The sequence below is a fragment of the Pipra filicauda genome, unplaced genomic scaffold (assembly GCF_003945595.2).
Source record: "Pipra filicauda isolate LSUMZ 115617 unplaced genomic scaffold, ASM394559v2 scaffold129_size2064235_pilon, whole genome shotgun sequence".
Taxonomy (NCBI): Eukaryota; Metazoa; Chordata; class Aves; order Passeriformes; family Pipridae; genus Pipra; species Pipra filicauda.
Genome location: NW_024103762.1, coordinates 1,265,911 through 1,284,741, shown reverse-complemented (window position 1 = coordinate 1,284,741; position 18,831 = coordinate 1,265,911). Strand labels below are relative to the sequence as shown.

Sequence of the window (18,831 nt, the reverse complement as noted above, 5' to 3'; positions counted from 1 at the left end):
CAATGTCTTTGAGAACCTGTGTACCTTACTTCTCCTTTAAAATGGACATGTGCATGTAAAAGCTGGTTGCAGCCATAGATTTTGCTAAGGAATAGAGCTAAGGGTAGAGCTGCAGGACGTGGAAGCTGGTGCATGCCCTGGTCCTGATTTGAATATTCTAGTTAAAAGTTATTTGTAATATCTGTATTGGGCAATTCTTTCCTTTCATTGATAAATAGTGGCTGAGGATGCTGTCCCAGTAAAATCAAGCCCTAAGACCAAACCAAATTAGAAAGTATATTGATACCAGAAAGCCTCTGAGATCTTATGTGGATGTCAGGTGTGAGGACAGCTGTGTATGGGCTTTTCTTGAACACCTAAAGAAGTGGGGAAGGCAGGTTGAGAAAGTTTGCCTTTACCCAGCTTTCCCTCTGTTTGGCAATTTCTTTCCTCTACTCTATGCTCTTGTAATGGTGCAGAACGCTAAAAAAGAGGTAATTTTTTTGTACATCCAGGCAAGCAGGAGCGTGGTGGGCCGGGTTGCCTGATTAGCTGTGGATTTTCTGTGCTAACCCCAGGTGGCCAGGCAGAGCAGGCATTTAAAAACTCATCCATCTCTTGTCTTACTGTCTTTGAATTTGCATAATTAAAAGTGAATTACTTGCTGTATTTTTAATATATGCAGTGAAAATGCATGAAAAGCTGAAAAATTACAGCAATCCAGTAATTCATGTCATGTCCCATTCAGAATTACAGCTTTCCAGTCCCAGCTCAAACACCGAGGATTTCCTGCCACCATAAAGCTATAATTGCTGAATTAATAACAGCAGGTTTTGGAGAGTGTCTGCACAGACTCTGTGACCCAGGTAATAGAAATACTCATGTTAAAGTGAATTTGATACATGTGACTTAATCTGTTTCATACTGGGCTCAAGTAGCAAGAATCATTGCTTTCTTTGCCATGGGATGTTATGAGAACTGCAGTGAGGTGTTTGGCTTAAGCCAGCTGTGTTGGTTAGCCAATGGGGATTAGAAATCACATTTTCAGGGACAAGCCAGGCTAGTTTTCCTGCTACCAGAGGACTTGTACCCCGAATCTTTTAGTCTGCTCAGCACTTCTGGGAGGTGGAATTCTCCATCCAGCTGCAAAAGCATGGAGAACAGGATGCAAAGGGAGATGGTGAAAGGCTTCTGCTGATATTTCATCACTCCAGGATTTTATTAACAACTACTAAAAAAACCAATCTTCCCCTTCACCTTCCAACTTGGAAACAAATTCCACAGCTGCTGCTCTTTGCAAAATGTGATGCCTCATGTCCACCACATCTATGGCACTCGTAAGAACTGGGATGAAGGGACTGATGCATCTAAACAGAATGATCAGAAGTTAACCAAAATGACATGATGTGAGTGGAAGATTCCTTTTTTATTTTTATTTTGTTGTTGTTGTTTGAGTTTTTGTTTTTGTTTTTTTTTTTTTTTTTTGCTTTTTTAGGGATTAGTTATTGGAGGAAACTGGTGATCCATTTGCTGTGACTTCCTCAGGTTCTCTGGTGCAATGGTCATTTGAACCTGTGGGCCTCCACATTTATTTCAGCAGGTTTTGTGATTCTTGGTCGCTGTTCTAAGCTCATTCAAGCCATTAGAGATCAATTGGTCCATGTCAAAGGATTTGCTTGTACCATGGAATTGATTTAGTGAACAACTACTCCAGTTGCAAAGCTCAACTGCAGCAAAAGTCAAGATGTGTGAGCAATCAGACACTGAAATTCTCAGCTCAGGACAATGTACTGTGCTGGGGATCTTTGAAATAGTCTCATTGAGATTGTATGGACATCGTGGATAAAATGTACTGGCAGTTTCCGGGGCCGGCAATCTGGTTCCTTTCATAAGAATTACCATCATTAATTAAAATCTCTCTTTCTATCTAATTATTTCAGGTCTAATTCTCTTGCAGGTTCATAAATAGTAACATTCTGTTATCCTGGAAAAAAGTTCATTTTTCTTCTTTTCTTTTTCTTTGTCACTGCTCTCATTTTCTGCCCTCTCATGGCTTAAGGTAATTAAACTTCCAATGTCTGGTCACCTCTCTGAAATATTTAAATGTAATCAAAGAGATTTTCTTGTTTCTTTTGCCTGCAAATCTCCATAAGAATTTTGAATAAAAAGGCTGTGCTTTTCCCTTCTGCAAATAACTGGAGAAGAGGGGCCAGGGATCACAGGTAAGGAATCAGTTCCTTCCACTCTGGTTCACTATTACCCAGACCCTGTGCTACTGAGTTACAGTTCTAAGAGCAAACATTTCAAACCTTATAGCTTGTAGGTATTGTGAAAGTTGTTTAACCTGATCTTTGTAATTGCCTCTTTGCCATTTAACACTGAGATTACAGCATTTACCGTTGGATGTAGATAATTCTCTCAGCTGAACTTTTGCATCCAGCAAACGATTTTTGCAGAATATTCCTGTGAAGACATTCACTGAAATTTGTACATGCATGAATGCATACAGGCAGAGTAGCTTGGGCTGACTCGTGTTAATGGTGAGGAGAAAAGTCTTCCCAAAGCCAGGTATGTGCAGCACTATTGCCCAAAAGAGCTGAATATGAGATCTGGGGATTTTAAGAAGGAATCAATATAAAACAGCAGTGTTGAGAAAGAAGCAGATGCTGCTTTGGGCAACTTGAAGCTTAAATAGAGAGGTCTTTCTCAGTTGCCAGTAAGGTGATCACGTTTTCAGCTCACTGAGCTTTCCTGTGCAGATGTTTAACGTTCTGGCTGATGTTTCCTTCAGTTTTTCTTTATGACATGTCAAGTTTTGGTAACTAACACAGCTAAAGGTCAAAGTAAATCATGAATGAAATTCTACCAACTGATATTCAGTGAAGGATGAAAAGGTGTGTCAGAGGCTAGTTTACAATGCTATCCCTAGATCAGAGGCCATCCATCCCCTCCAGAGGAGTCCCTGTGCTCCCCCCTCAGAGCTGCGTGTCTACCAGCCTTATTGACAAGAGGTTTAGAATATGACTGGGATGCCCACTAATTTCACCATTAAAACAACAAATGGTATTTGAATCACTGCAAAGATTTGGGGAGCTTCTCTGAATGCTTTTATTTTAAGAAAAGAATACCTAACTTCTTCCTCCAAAAACACAGAGGTGCTAGAACTGCTCCAGCTGTTTACTTGTTTTGTTACATGATGAGGGAAGACAAAATCAAGGTTTACTGCCCATTGTAAGCACAGGAGGACAAGTTCCATCTATGGGACAGCTCACAGGCTGGGAGGCTCTGTTAGATCTACCCTTCTGATCAGCACCTCATGTCAGTATTGGATTCCTGCTTGGTCCAGTGTGCAAAGCTTTTCTGGTTTCCCAGTCAATACAGTTCAGCCCAAGCTGTCATTTATGGAATATTTACAAGCAGGACTTTCACAAGCAGCACTTTTAATGGCTGTGATGCCCAGAATCAATGGTGTCTATCAAACCAGCTGAATTCTGCTTAGAAGCAATTAGTTCTGTGAGCCACAAAGGCAACAGGATTTCCAGTGCCCGTGTCCTGCATTTATCTCTGGATAAATGGAGAGCTCATTTGTGTAGTTACCAAGGTGCCTATTTCATAAAATTTGTAGGAATGTTAATACCTTGACTACATGGAGTCACACTTATTGAGAGAGGCTTTGTGATCATATAAAACTTAAGAGAGCATAAGAAGAATCAGTTTTCTTGGATATTTGCAGCGCTGCCTGTACCAGAAAGGAGTGGCAGAACTGGAGTAGAGGAAAAATGCGTGTCCACAGATCACAGGCAGAAAAGTAGGTATTTTGAAATACTTTGATGGTAACAAGAATGTTGTCTCCTCTCCAGTGCTGGGATTTTTTAAAGCTCAATAGGCAGCAAAATGAAATGTTTTACAGTTTTATCAAGCACGGCACAGTCACTGATATTATACTTGCAATTTCATGACCTGGTAAACAGATACCTTTGTGCTTAAGGGTCTAAGTGTCAGCAGTGTAGAAAACTGATGATTATGCTGCTTTGTGAAATAGAGGCTCCTTCATAAGAAATGTATCGCACCTGAAACAGCATCACTTGATATTTGCCCTTGTAAAGCATGACCCTGTGACCAGTGTTTTTAGTGAGATAAAAGGTGAGAAGAACTGGTGGGACAGTTAATCTGGAGATATATCTATATATTTCAGCATGACCTCTATAGAACATATACTGCTGCTTTGAATACAGTGATTCAGCATCGCATGCTAGTACTGGATTCTTCTCTTGATCCAGTGTACAGCCTTTATGGTTCTCAATACAGTTTTAGCCATAGCCTGCCATTTTTCTATAAGAAAGACTTCCAAGAACAACCCTCTTTGTGGCTGTTAGGCTCTGAAATGATGGTGTCTATCAAAATAATTGAAAAGTTGATTTCTCTTGATGGGTGCATTAAAACATCTGCAACTCCTGTAGATCTGGTGTAGCTAATTTTATAAATTAAAAAATATGAGGGGAGAGATATGAGGGGAATCTAGTTGTTGAAGAAGGGACCCCCTAAATGTGAGTTTTCACAGGAATCCTTTTGCTTTCACCAGGCAATGGTAGCTTTATGTTATTCTCACTGTGTCTTATCTAATGTGTTATTGACACTGTTGCATTTGCTTTCAAACACAGTCATTAGACATTTAATTTGCAGCAGCTGTAATTTATATTTGTAATTTTGTCTAAGATCAATAAAGGAAACTAAAGAGATTTATAGTCCTAGTTTCAACTAAGATAAATTGAAACAGACTCTATTTCCTTGAAAAGCTTTATTTAACCAGCATTTTAAAAGAACAAAATGAATTAGATGAGATATTTGCATGCAAGCATGGGTAAATAATGCCTTGTGTCTGGAAGAAATATTGGAAAGAATGAACATGGTCAGTGTGTTCTTCTCTGAAATACAAATAAACTCCCTGGTAATGTTACCTTAGTGTAGGATCTAATGGGAGTCAAGGAACCATTTCAAAATGCTTCTTAGCAGTAGCAGTCAATAAATATCCTTGAGATCTGTTGTATTAATACTGCATAATAAGGCTGTAGCTGCATGTTTTAAATACTGTCAGGATCAGTCTGAGAGTGGAAAGCAAGACCCTGAAAGCACAGCCCTGCCTTATTTTACAGCAATCCTTGAACATGGATTGCAGAAATGTGTTAATAATTTTTGAAAAGTCTGTATTCATTTATGAAATATTCATGTTCCAAGCAGTGCCTCATGCATGGGAAGAGGTGCCTCTCCCATGCAGAAATTAGCTGAGGGATTATGCTGAGCAGAGGAGACGTGAGCAGTGTCAGGCCAGCTCAGGGCCGTAGTGCAGCTTCAAGAAGAGTCTGATGAGGGGGAGACAGAAATGCCTAACGAACCTTCCCTTCCTGCACAGCAGCAGAACAGGATACTGGATCAGTGCCCAAGAGAGCTGGTGGCTGGGGATGGGGGATATCACTGCAGCTGGCCCAGAACAGGGCACAGTTTAGCAGCTTGTGGCTGCGCTCATCCCCTTCACTCTGAAGCCTTTCAAACATGTGTCCTTGGGGAAGGGAGTATATTCTTTCTCCACCCTCTGTTAATTTGACTTATTCCTAATCCAGCTGCCTGTTGCCAATAGACTGCTGGCAGTGCTGTGCCAGGGCACGTGTTGCTCTTCTCTGTGATGCAGCCAAGCTTGAAGTTTCTGTTGTTTTGCATAAAGCTTCACTTTGTGCTGTTGCGTGATCAAATCAAAAAGGCAGATTTCATACTGAAGGAAAAGATAATCTGTACTTCTCTGTGGCATGAAGTGGAAAGTTCCACAATAAGACCTTGACCTTCTCCACCAGGAAGTTGCATGGGGTTTTTTTGATAGGTTTTTCAACATGACTGTGTTTTGACTTGGAATTTTGCTAAACTGCTGGACCCTTACTGGGTTTCATTCGTATGTCCTGAGACCTCACTTGTCTCAGAGCTCCTGGATGTGTGGTGTTCATGGACCCACATGAACATGATTGGTGTGTGGCATGGTGGAAGGGAGGGAAGGGAAGTCTGTTCCAGCCTGCATGTAGCTCATGTCCCTCTGTCAGTCTGGAAAGACACGTGTCCAGCTGACACATTCTGCAGGTGTTTATCCCTACGGGGAGAAATCCAGGCTGGAAAGTGGTGAAAAACTAATCTGTGCTATTCACAGATTCCTAGGGGTGGGTAGTGAGGAAAACTTCCCGTTTTCTACACTTCAGCTTGTCTAATCCCATCTACAGAGAAAGCAAGAGAAGAACCTGACCCAGCTGCGTGTGTGTGCTGCACTTTATGAGGAGCATTTGTCTTTGAATGTTAATTATAAAGGCAGTTACATACTGACCTGTGAGAGACATAATTTATCCTTTCTGTTCATGTGGCTGGTTGTTTGAATTCAATTAATTTAATATGTTTTTAATAGTGCAGTGCTGCCATCTCTACAGTACCTTTTAAACAACAATTTTTGCTGCAAGCAGTCAAGCAGCACCCTGTGTGTAGTCATGGCAGGGGTTGAATGTTACTATTATGATCTTGGACTTAATGTGACTAATGTCTGAACTGCAACAAAGTGCTATATGGGCCATGAGATTGTAAAATACATAATTATATCAATTCTTATAACTACTATTAAATATAGTTGTACACATATTAAGAGAATTACTAGATATGCCATCGAGGGATTATGATGCTAGGGCCAGAATAGAGGCAAGAGAAATCTATGGAAGAAGACAGGCCTTCTTCTGAGGTCCTTCTCTTGCAAATGAATGATACAGAAGCAAATGTGCCAAGTGAAAAAAAAAAAGTTGAGAGTTAAGGCTCAGCATCACATGGTGAATTTAATAGAACAACTGAGAAGTAGCCTGTAATCTTGAACCACTGCTAGGCTTACATCATTATCCTGTTCATCCAAACAAAACTGTGGCACACTGAAGCCCCAGGTGCTTTGTTTATTGTGTGCAATCAGTTCAACTTGTCATTTCACCTACACTTTCTATTACCCAGTGTTTTCCTTAGAAGCTTCTAACAAACGACTCAGGTGAAAGATTTCTTGAAATGAATAACTATTTGTGAGTCAGTGCATGGTATTGGATTTCACCTGCCGTGGTTTTTGGGAGAGAGAAATTTAGAAGGAAAACCAGATAGATTTAAATGACTGGTAGGTTAGTTTGAGGACCTCCAAGTACCAGGTAATGGCCCTATATCCTGTTGTCAGCCTGCTCTGTCTTCAACTTGCCAGGCTCAGCCTACATGGAGGCAGAATGGTCTGTTCTTTTGTCACAACTAATGAGCCCGGGGGAGTTGTTTTCCTTCCAGAACTTTATAGTTGTATATCCCTAGTATCTGTCCTCTTCTGCTGAGTAAATACTGTGTGGGAGTGCAAGGACAAATGGCTGACTTTAAACTGCAATAAGAGAGATCTTCTGCTAAGAAGGGTATATTTCTACTAAGGAGGTCTCCTACCAAGCATCAGCAGAGAGGTTTTTAACCCACATTGCAGCACAGCCAAAGCCTCTGGAGTGTCTTCTCCAGTGCATTACACCTCTGATTGTGGAGGTAGAGGGATCAGTGTGACCATCCCCAAATTTAATACTCCCCTAAGATGGGCTGGTTTTCTCTAACTATTTTCAGGGCTTTCACTGAAAATGAAAGTGGGTGGGTGAGTACATGGCTGAACTGAGCTTTGGAGCCCACCAGTTCAGCTCACCAAACACCAGTGTTGGGAGTCACAGCTGCAGTCTGGAGATTGGCAGCCCCCCCACTTTCATGCACCTTGCCAGTGGGAAGAGTGGGATAGAGAGAGTGGAGATACATCTCTGTGGCTTCATCCCTGGGGTGAACAAATGAAAGAAAGGGATGTTTAAGAGATGTGTGCCATTAAAGTCAGCATTTCAAGTTGCTAAATAATAGGCAGCATTGTGAAGCTCCTCCAGGGAGGAGGTTTCTGGTGGTAGCTCTCTCTGTGCCTCCCTGCTGTGAGTCATTGTGAACTCAAGTTCAGAGGAATTGGTACCAAGGAAAAAGAATTGAGATAATAACCTTGAAAAATCAGAGGACAGAAAGGGGGGAAAAAAGGGAAAAAATTATGCACTGAAAAGAGCAGAACTGCCTCACCTTAAAAGCATTCTGTAAATCATGGAATCATGCTTTCCAGCTATATGCCTTTATCAAAACCACCATCTTTTAAGGGTGTAGAGACATGTGCATTGAGATTTAAGGACTGTACATATTGTGCCACACAGCCTAAACCAGTGGTTGGTATGCTGCCAGTTTGCAAACCAACTCATTGAGGCAGTGGAAATGTTTTTAAATCTTATGCTTGCCATTATAAGGAACAATAGTTTGTGGTGCCTCGGGAGAAACAGTGTGCTGTGATTTCCTTTCTCTAAGCATGCAGGTCTCTAGTGTTAAGAACACGGACATCTATTCAGGCATGTTTTACCTTTCTAAGAGCCGTAGACAATGCCATGTTGTGTGGGAATTTCGTGGTGTTTCCTAGCTGCTGGGCCTTCTTTTCTTGGAGATAAACACACATTGTGTTATTAAGAAAGACCCTTCAAGTTGCTGTTCTGATTTATATTCCCTTCTACACTGGTGCATGCATTTATTGTTTGTTAAAGGCTGACAGCCCTGGAGACCTAAGCTCTTTATTTATCCATGGAGTGAAATTCCTCTCTCTGTAGAGGGGATGCCAAAGGCACTAATTGTCAATGTTGTTGTTGCACACAAAAAATATCCTTTTTCTGTTTTCCACCCAGAATAATTTTGCCATGTGAAGGACAACTCCTGAAATGGAAGCTGATTTGGAGAATACATCTAACAGAGGCAATGGACCTTCAGCTTGGAAACCTGGATGAGCCCAAGTGAAGGTGGGGGGAAGAATGGAGTGCTGTTAGAGGTGGGATTTTTTTTTCTGAGCTCAAAAGTAGAATGTTCTTTGTGGAGCAAACTTGAGAACTGGACTGTATAATCAGAAGTGACCAATAACCTCTATTTTGGCAGTAGGACCCGTATGCTAGTGACACTGTCCTTGTGGGGGGAGCTCAGAACAGTTTCAGATAGGAGCTCTGGGCAGGCACACACCTTCACATTAGGGATTGTCATCACAGTAGGACTCAAATGTCAGAGAATTTTATAGTTTTTTTGCTATTCTGTTTAAAATTATCTAATATATTCCAACTGTGCTCTTCTAGCTTTCTGCTTTTCTCTGCTCTGCATCTTAGGCCTACCTGGTATCTGCTGGACCAGAGGAGACCTGTACGTCCCAGCCTTAAGCAGTCAAACATGTTGACATTCTATTCCTATTATTTTTGGGAAGAAGGAGAGAGAGGGAGATCTTGTAAGAGCAAAAATGCTTTTCTCACCTTACATGTTGATTTTAAATGTGGTCCTGACATATGACCGTATTACAGCTTGCAAAAACCAGAATTCATAGAAATGACCAACTAGTTGCCAACAGCCTATAAAAAGTAATGTTAAATGGCTTTTTTATTTACTTATTTCCTTCTATAAAAAGGAGGTGGTGCTAAGGAGAAAAACTGAATTTAACAAAGATCTGAATTCTGTCTTCTCTATTACACTCCTTTAACAACTGTTTAAGTAGGCCACATCCTTCAGCCTTACTCATCTCTGAAATCCCAGAGAGCAGGAAACTCACATTTAATCTGAGGAAAGATAGGTGCTTTGGCCCAGTGTTTGTTCTGCTCCAGTATTCTACAGGAATGGCTACAGGGCATTCTACTTGAGAAACGTGAAAAGCAAATTTATTTTAATTACATCAATTTATGTTCATTAAAAAGCCTCCTCAATAACTAACCCTGGTATTGAATTGTTTTGTATCTCTTCTTAATTCACTCACACAATGTTTATTCAATTTAATTGACAGCAAGGGTGAATTTATAGGACTATAATTCACGTTTCTGGTGAAAGGAAAAAAACAACGTGGAACTATATAATTTACTGCAAAAATGAAGTAGGGAGATTCATCAGAGCAAACTGTATACTCAATTTTAATAGTTTCCCTCATCAGGGTCTCTTAATGGGGTTTCTTTTCGCAATTACTTTAGGGCATTTGAAGCTGCCTATCATGAGAATTTGCCAAACAACACTGAAATAAACCCAAATATTAGATGAGTTTTTAGCAGTGTAACATGTTCACTTCCTTCTATCTTTGATACCATTTTCTAGAGTAAAAAAATACTGTATTTCCAACAGATCTCCGTTCTCTCCCTTTTTTGAAATCAAAACCTCTGCTTCACCATTTCAGCATAGGTTGTGGTTTTGTAATGAATAATCAGACCACTTGTGTTTCCTGAGGATCACAAATAAGGAAGGTGCTTCCAGATAAGCTGTTGATAATTCTTGCTCAGCCTTTCTGTGCTTGGGTCTATGGAAAAAATGGAGTAAAATGGGATCTGACCACAGGACCTACCTGCTCATGGGGAAGGACTCTGTGTTTGAGTTCTGGGTTTTCAAGAAATTGCTCTGTTGTCAGCTGAGTATAGGACCTTTGAAATGGCAAGATTTCTTTCTGTGCTAGAATAAATAAAGGTAATATGATACTAAAAATTAATAAATGGAGTTTATTTGTCCAGACAATCACCCTTCAGTATAGAAATCAAAGGCAGGAACGAACTTTGGCCTTGCTGTGTGAAACTTTTACAATACAGTGATTATTATCAGATCTCAATAACTTCCAGTAAAGCGTAAGTAGCATCAACAACTGCTATCACACAATTTCATTGGGCTTTCAGATAAGTATCTGGAAGTAAAATCAGGTTTTAGAGGTATAAAGAATGCAATTACCATTTTAATATCTCTGCACAGGGAACAGGGAGATTAATTTTTGTAGGTCTATTTTCATGATTTTTCACAGGTTGGGAAAGATATGCAAAAAGGTGGCAACAATGCACTAGAAATAAATTAAGTGCTGCTGATAGCTAATTAAAGCAGCAAAACCAGATAGGAGAATTACTGGAAAAATCAAAATCTCTTGTGCTTTAAAATCAGCTGTACTTGTGATTGGGTTTCCAAGAAGAAAGAGGAGAAATTTTGGTATTGTTGGCTCTCATTTCTTAATGAATCCTAAATCAGCATTTTCAAAGAAAGGCTATGTCTCAGAAGTCCAGAGAATAGAAAAAAAATTCTTTTTTTTTAAATATGACCCCTTTAGGTCATATTTATTGTGATAAACTTGTGAGTGTATTTATTGTTACCTGTCAATTCCTGTATTCTAATACATGGATATAGTGTGTTTTATAGCTTAATTTTGAGCTCACTCACTGCTTCCCGACAAGGCTTTTAGAGTTGGTCCAACAGAAATTGAACTCAGCTCCTAAACACTGTGGATACGTGACCACTTTATTGAGATACAGTTTAAGAGAAGAGGTATAAGCTGGCAAATCTACCAGAGAGCTGGGCTTCTTCTGGGGAAAAGCAGTTTTGTTTTGGCACAGAATCAGCAGGAGATTTGCTGCAAGCGGCTGGTGACCTTCTCTTTTCCTTTAAAACTCGATGGGAGCTGAGCATTAGTAGCTGTGCTACATCTGGGGGGGTGGAGAAGGGGGATGATGTACCGTCCCCAGCCTGCACAGCAGTGTGCAGCTTCATGTCAAAATCAAGATGGACTTGATAACTCTAATTAGGATTATCTGCCTCTAGCATGCTGCCAGGGATGCTGCTGAGATGCTGGGGGGGGTCGGTGAGGTGGCGAAACAACAAACGGCGATCGGCGAGAAGAATAGACTCAAACCCGTCAAAGGGCACGTTCCACTCTTTTCCTGCCTCTGAAGCATTAGAGATATTGAGCTTATATTTTAGACTGGAGATAAAGTATGGAAAATCCATGACTTTTAGATCCTGCTACAAATTAATCTATTCAGCAGACAGAAAGTTTTAGAGCGGGTTCAGACTTGCGGCATCGCACTGATCTCTGCAGGCAGGAGCAAAGTCACAGCCCGTCGTGCCTCTGACAGCTCCCTGCAACAGGAACGGATAGGTGGCAGATTTTAATGACTCATTAACGTAGCTGGCCACATTTCTATAAATGCTGGGAACATTGATGTCTCCTGCAGCATATTTCTGAGGTGCCTGGGGTTTAGCGCCAAAGGTGTTGAGATTGTTACAGGTAGTACATGGAATTTTCTGGTTTGGGGGGATGTGGGGTGGGAGAAAAGAAGGATGCAAAATGCATGTACTTGGGGAACTCTAGAATATTTAGCTGTGTTTGCCTCTACTGGACTTGTCTAGGGGTAATATGAAGGCCATAAACTTCTTGCCACAGTAACCTTAAAACTATAAAGTCACACAGCTGATGAAGTCCTTTAATACATTTGTATGCAAAAAACTTCTGTGATTTTAACCCTTCCTTAACTGTCTGTCTTGAGGAGTTAAATTTATGGTTGCTCCATTGACATCTCTTTTAATGACTAAAGTATAATTAAATGAAATAAAATTAGTTTATAGCTAGTGGAAGAAAGTAAGGAACTTTTTTCCTCCATTCTCCTTTCAGTGAAGAAGACAGCACCAGCTTCCTCTTTCCGAGTGATTATGACCTGTGATTTGAAAGATGGTATTTCTTGGCACCATTTTCCTGCTGTTGCTTTTCCCCTTAGCATCAATACTAAACGCTTGAGAAGAAAACTATTTCAACAACCTAAAATTTTCTAAAATAAAGAGGGAAAAGCATTTTTTTTCACTCCCCAAGTATTGCTGATCCCACTTCAGAAATCTGATTTCTTTTAAAAGCGTGTATCTGAGCTTTCCAGAAATTCATTCCAGAGCAGTTGCATGAAGAGATTGAGACACCCGCTGTGAGAGCCACGGAGAGTCCGGAATTACAACACAGGAATAATGTCCTGGCTACTCACCCACTCACACCTGCATTGCCCCAGGTCCTGCAGTGTAAAATCAGCCCCTGCCATGCCTGGGCCGTGTCAGCCAGGAGTGTGTTTACAGTCGAACCACCAGGATGACTTGTGTGGGATTCATTCTCCATGAAACGTCCTAACTCCGCAGAGATAACTCTGCCTGTGGGTTGTCATCCTGCCTTGACATTTTGAAGTGTTTTAGCTCTGCAGTTTCACAGTGAATTCTTCTCTCTGCTGGTGCTGTTGACAAGCTGCCTTCTGCACAACTCTGCATCTCCATGAATCCTTTTAGGAGTCAAATTTAGTGAGCAGTAACAGCTCCGAGCAGGATTGACCCCACCACTGGCTCCTTGCAGAGCCCACCTTTACCTTGTGCTCTGGGGTTAGAGCTGCCCCAGCCCTGCAAGGCAGGAAGGGGCTCCCCAGAACCACAGACTTTGGTGTGACTTTGTGTAAGTCCCTTGCCAACCCTCCCTGTCAGCTGGAAAACAGAAATAATACCATCCTCCATCCCTACAGAGGGTTGTTGATAAATGTCTCTTCATTTCAGAAAGTATTTGAATTTCACTTAGTCTTATTAATACAATTAGCCAAAGTGAATAGTCAGAAGCTGATGGGTATCCCTTGCTCTAATAGAATTATGGGGTTTGGTGATGCTGAGCATTCTGCAGCTCACTCCAGTCACTTCAGAGAATAAAAAGAGCTGATTTCAGCTGCCTACACCACTGCCAGAAAAACAGATACTGGGTATACTCAGAAAGTCTTTATTTAAAAAAGAAAAAAACAACAAAAAACTTAGGGAAAGCTATAAATGCGAGAGAAGTACGTCTGTAATTTCTGTTTAATTTAAACAGACCTTTGAATTCTTCCCATCACTGGTATTGGGATTTTTAGTCATGACACAGATCAGCACTGTGGTCACTGGGGATTTCCAACAGACCTGCCCCTGGGGATCTCAGTGTCCTCCCCATCTTCCTCAGATGTGTGGTACATGGCTGGTGGGAGCTGCAGCAGGAGTGCCAGGATTGCTCTCCCAAGCAGGAGCTGAAGGTAAGCATGTGGTAAATATGAATTTATTGTCCATTTGGAAGGCAGCAATACTCTTACGAGATTGATAGAAAAAGCAAGGGCTTTCTGCACTGTGTTTTTTTGGTTTTTTTTAAAGGATGACAATTAGGAGGAGAGGAATGGATCCTTCTGTTACGATGTGTGTTTCCTTATGGAAGGGAAAGTACTGGCATCCAACAGAGGAGGCAGAATTTTATGCCAAAACCCAGTACCTTCTTTGGTTTATTTGCTCAAGGCAATAGCTGCACGTCAAAAAACCTTTTGGTAGAAGTGTGTCTTTGGATAGCATCTCACAGGAGACAGAGGAGCCACAAATGAAAAATTCTCTTCCCAACTGTGTTCTACTTTTTAACTTCATAGGAAGTTGTGCTTTAGAGAGCTTCGACTATTACTAAAACAGTAAATTGTTTTTAATTATAAACAACAACAGCAGAAAAAGGGAGAGTAGAAAAAATGCTTAGAAAATGTTTTCAAACTAAAAAATTACTTTCTTTGTGACTGTTTCTATGGGCCTCTTTCATGTCCTTGTTCTCTGGATGTTTTAGCAGAGTGTGAGGCTGGCATAGAGGCTGGGAAGAGCAGTTTATGTTGTATTCCACCTCACACAGAGCTGTGCTGGAAACCACGTGGGAGTGAGGCTGGGCAGGTTCATCTCTGGGCTAATCAGAAGACAAAAATGCCACAGAGCTGAGATGAATAAGCATGGCAGAGCAAATTTTAACAGTTATGCCAAAGTAATTTGAATTAGACAAACCTTTGATGTCTACAAAGCTGGACTTGGTATCCCAGTGGGAGCAGGTTTTCCCATTATATGTTCACTTAATTATTATATAAAAAAAAGAAAAAGGCTTTTTGACAGACTCATATGCTTGATTCTGAACTCTCGGAGAATGCAGAGATCTAACCAGACAAAACAACTGAAGAACAAGTAACACCAAACTGTGACTTTTATTCCTTGCTTACTTCGCTATTACTTAGGTGTGGGTTTGTGTGAAAAGGGGTAATTTTTGAAAAGTTTTTCCAACTCCTTACTCAAGTTGCAATCTATAATAAACACAACTTATAAAATGAGGGACAGATCTTCAAGTGACGCAAGGAATTTGTTGTGTTGAATGTGTGGGGGTTCTACCTCAGATGTAAGTGCAGCCAATAATCTGTGAGCAAGGTCAACGCAGAGGAGGCAAAGTACATTTTTAATTTACACACCTACGTGCTTGTGGCAGGTGTTGAAAGTGGCATCGCCAACGAAGGGAAAACACAAAAGACACGGGAAGATGTCTGGCATGATCAGTTTTTAAGCCATGCACTTGAAAATGATACGATGCGAAGTGCAGAGTTTTAATGTAGAGAATTTTATACTTCAGCAAGAATGCTCCCGCCCTGCTGATGAGCTGACATTTGTGGTCAGTTATTTCCCAGAGGTACTGGCAGTTTTATAATTATACCCTCAGTTAGTGATGCCTTCCTGCTCCTGCCTCACCCCACACAGATTTGCAGTGGTGAGGGTTTCAGCTGTGGGTGTGATGCTTGACATGCACTGACCAGAAATAACCGGAGTAAAGGAAGAGCTGGGATTAGTCTGAGTCTGTTTGTTTAGCACCGAGTCATGTTTCCACTTCAGTGAATTCTTCAGGGTCACGAAGTGTTCGTTAGATGAATGGGAATATGTATATTTGCAAGAAGCCTTTTGCCACCCTTGGATAAAGCATGACCATGTTGCCTGGGGACACAACAGGAATGGCCTCCCTGCCTTCCACTGTGCTGAGAGCGCTCCCAGGGAGCAGAGAGAACTGCTGCCCAAGAAAGGCTTTTCTTATTATCTAACATTTTCTTAATTTCACATGTTTTCCTGAAATCAAATCACTTGTATGGAGTGAAACCTTCCATTCCAGTGCCACAAAACAGAACTGTGTCTTGAGCTCTTAAGCGTGGGTTGCTTGACACGGAGAGTCAGCAGTGGCCACATAACATGGAATGGAAGTAACTTCATCAAGGTGACTTTTCCCTCTGGTCACCCTTAAAAATGCTGTTTCCTGCCAGAGTCCCATTCTCAGTATCTTCTTCAATGAAAATGTGAATACCTTAGTGAAGTTCTCTCCATGATATTTCTTATTCTGCCCTAATAAGACTTTTCCCCAGCTGGAGACCTGGGCTGTGCAATCTGCAGTTGCAGAGACTGGACTTTACTGGTCGCCATCAGAGATCAGGTTTAAATACAGGATCAAACAGTGCCACCTTGGTGAGGCTCATGATAAACAGAAATTTAAAAAAAACAAACAAACAAAAAAAAAAACACAAAGAAAAAGTTAATTATTTCAATTATTTTCATAGCATAGTAGGTTTTCAGAAATAAACAAAATATATGTTTTGTTGGTTTTTTTTCCCTCGAATTGCTTGTCAAGTTGGCAAATCATGGGCATGCAGAGATAAATTATTGGAACATTTTCTCTGCATTTACATGCATATATATATATGCACATATATATATAAACATTTGTATAAGTGTATTTGTGCACATGCAAGCAAATAAATGATGTATGTGCATATGTTTGTTTGGAGATATATATACACAGAAGTATGTTCATGTATACACCCAGGAAAATAATTTTCCATACCCTTTCTGTTGTTTAACAATACTGAAATAGTGGCATTCAACAATCTAGATCCTCAAATGTGTTGAAGAAACATAGATTTTAATGGTGTTAAATGAACCATTTAGCACAGAGGGCCTCTCACCTTCAGTGGCACACTCTCAAAATGAAATCCAGTGTTCAGATACAATAATAAAAAGAAGAAAAACAATATTACCTGTTTAAAGAGAATATAAAAATCCAATTAAGTTCCGAATTTTAATTTGGTTGCAAGCATGGGTTTGTTGCTCTGTGAAAAGAATGAAAATGTAAATGACATTTCTGTGTGTTATCTACATAATCCAGAGGCTAAAATATCCTGTCATGCTTATTTTGTCTAGTGATGATAAAACTAAACAGTTCTAACTTAATTTCCTGTAAATGGGCAAACAATCAAAAATGAACATCTTTATATTCTGATCTTTCATTAATTTATGTGTAAATGCTACTGTAAAGAGATTAGCTCTTGAGAAAGAGAATGAATTTTGCCTGGCAGGTGACAGCAGTGACAGGCTGTGGCACACGAAGTGCTGTGTGTGGGAGAAAGCTGGAGAGATCACTCCCTTCTGAACTTTGATCTCAACAAAAGACAAAAGAGGCAGCTCTGCAGTCCTGAGCCCCACGTGGCACCAGCCATCGATGCTCAGATCGTTGTGCCCGGGTGTCACCACCACCTCCTGACACCTCTTGTCTCTCAGTGCAGTGGATCAATCACAGCCATTTGCTGAGTTGTGTCTTACTTGAATTGGTAGCACGTATTGGAGAGGGGCAGAGTGAAAAGGTGACCTGGGGGTACAGGACAGAGACAGGGGGTGCAGGACATTGCCCAAGGGAATTCCCTTCTGTTCCAGCCATGGCTCGGACAATAACCTCAGCACAGTAAATTCTGCTTCCCATTGCCACTGACTATTCCTGCCTTTCCTTCTTTCCTTAGGTGGAAAAACATCTGTACATCTCCAAATTGGCAATTAGCTGTTATCTCCTAGAGTTGCTAGCAAAGAGAATGGCCTAGGGGTGAAGCAATAACAAAATATACTTTAATCCTCCCATGCCTCTGCAGGCTGGTGCCATCCAGCCATGCCATCCCCTGTATCCATGCCCTTGCCCTCCAAGGAGCATTTCCTCTTCCTAAATAAACCAGCACAACTTCAGATATTGAGAACTCAGAGGAGTGAGACAGTTTTGGTGCTTTATTTGGATATTTAATGCATTGTTAGGGAAAGATATTTGACAAATTGTTAATTGAGTAGCACAGAATATGCCTGTGCAAGTGGTACCTGCAGAGTAGATGCTACATCCAGACTGGTCTAAGTCAGGTTACTCTCAGAAAGTTACTCTAGTTATGATTTATTTAAGATAATTTAAAACAGGCAAAAGGTGGAACGTCCAAACCCACATAATTTTATCAGACTTTTGTGCCTAATGATGGGATTAAGGATTCAAACAAAGGAATCTGTTGGGTGTTGAGCAAGACTGAAAATTCTTGGTGTCTGATTTTTTAAATAGCAGTGTCTGTAATGATGGGTGCCCAGTTTGAAGTGTATCCAGCCCTCCAGTGCGGGGAAATTTGCTCCTTCTGAAACAGTTGGAGAGGCTGTTTATATGATTCCCAGGTTTTGATATCAAATCCAGAAGAAATTATTAAGGTGTTCTTGTGAGCTAAAACTGTACAGAAAATAGGGCTGTAAAACTACCACATCTGACAGTTGATAGGAAGCAGCTTTGTCTGTTTTTCCTCTTTTTTACAAGTTATATGTACTGCTCCTGGTCTTTAATCACACTACAAATTTTGACACCTTTGAACTGTTCATTATATGGCAGCACTACAGCAGGGATGGGAACAGCATCAGCTGAATCCAGATTCTTCTGTGCTTCACAAAGTTATGTGCCCATTCTGCATTTCTCCAGCTTCAGAAAGGTGGCAACTTTTATGGTTCTTCATGTCCTGTAAAGCAATTAAAGTACAGCCAGGTAAGTTTTAGACAGAAGTAAAAACTAATCTTGTCTTTATTTTCCTGTATACAGAATTGTTTTTATAATGTATATCATCTCTACTGTGGTCCTACAGCCTGCTTCTTGTTCAAGGTTATGCTGTCTGTGAAAATGAAAAGAATAGATTGTAAGGGTATGCAGAGAGAGCACAAAAAATACGTCCAACATGACAAAGCTAACACTGCATGATTTTAACCCTTTTCCATATAGAGCCTCAAAAACAATCTCAGGGCCTCATCTCAGTTTCTTACAGGCAATTTGTTATGCAAGAAACATCA

The 18,831-nt window shown here is 40.7% G+C and overlaps 1 long non-coding RNA gene across 1 annotated transcript; it reads left to right on the top strand.

Annotated features, from left to right (window-relative positions):
• Positions 1–3,567: 3,567 nt before the first annotated feature.
• On the top strand, positions 3,568–18,515 carry LOC120325327. Its single transcript, XR_005567261.1, has 4 exons — positions 3,568–3,787; positions 8,754–8,864; positions 13,844–13,913; positions 18,383–18,515. It is a non-coding gene; the product is annotated as an uncharacterized LOC120325327 (long non-coding RNA).
• The last annotated feature ends 316 nt before the right edge of the window (positions 18,516–18,831 follow it).